Source organism: Mastomys coucha, unplaced genomic scaffold, assembly GCF_008632895.1.
Source record: "Mastomys coucha isolate ucsf_1 unplaced genomic scaffold, UCSF_Mcou_1 pScaffold23, whole genome shotgun sequence".
NCBI classification, from domain to species: Eukaryota; Metazoa; Chordata; class Mammalia; order Rodentia; family Muridae; genus Mastomys; species Mastomys coucha.
Genome location: NW_022196906.1, coordinates 110,072,295 through 110,073,428, shown reverse-complemented (window position 1 = coordinate 110,073,428; position 1,134 = coordinate 110,072,295).

The window sequence follows — 1,134 nt, the reverse complement described above, 5'->3', positions numbered from 1 at the left end:
GATGGATACTCGATGGAAATAGGTTAAGCAACAGGTTCAAAGTTGAACAGAGGACAAAACGTGTGATTCCTACTCTAGGGGTGGTGATTTTAAGGTAATGGCAGTACGATCAAGAAGCAAAATCTTGTCTAAGACAGCAGCAATGTAAACAAAAACCCTGTAAATTCTGAAAATTTTTTAGACAATAACAAAATGAGTAAGAGCACAATTTTAGATGTTGTATAAGGTAGGCATGGTCACCTAGGGCTACATATAGACATCCTGTTACAAGAAAACAGAAAGAAAGAGAGGAAGGGAGGGAAGGAGAGAGGGAGGGAAAGAGGGAGAGAGAGAGAATTATATACCTAATTAAATTGTGTAAATTAATAAGATTAGCAGAAACTAAATACACTGCATACATTAAACTCTATTTTATCTCTTTAAAAAAGATTCATGCGTTGGTGATTTTTCTCATTGCTGTGACCAAGTGTCCCCCAAGAAGCAATATAAAGGAGGAGGGGTTCATTCAGGCTCATAGTTTGAAGGGACACAGTCCACCACAGTGTCTGTCTGTGGATTTGTGCTCCTTAGTAAGGAGCATGTGTGACTTCAAGGATTTCAGGTGGGTATGTCTCTGAGGTCCAAGGAACAAAGAGGGGGAGGCTATTGCTGTCATTCACTGGCCTTCTGTTCTTTTCAATTTTATTCTTCTTAGGACCCCAGCCCATAAATTGTACAACCCTCATCAGGATGGTTGTTCACCCTCATAGACAAACCAGGTGTTTCTGGCTCATTGCAGATCCAGTAAAGTTCACAATGACATTTATAGCTTGACTGTCCTGGGGATGAATTATTGCTTCTAAATCTTCTTCTTCTTCTTCTTCTTCTTCTTCTTCTTCTTCTTCTTCTTCTTCTTCTTCTTCTTCTTCTTCTTCTTCTTCTTCTCCTCCTCCTCCTCCTCCTCCTCCTCTTCCTCCTCCTCCTCTTTCTCCTCCTCCTTTTCTTCCTCCTCGTCCTTTTTCTTCTTCTTCTTGTCTCTCTCACTCTCTTTGTGTGTGTGTACATGTGTATGTGCATGTGAGTGTGCATGCGCGTGCATGTGCGTGTGTGTGCGTGTGTGTGTGTGTGTGTGTGTGTGTGTGTGTGTGTGTGTGT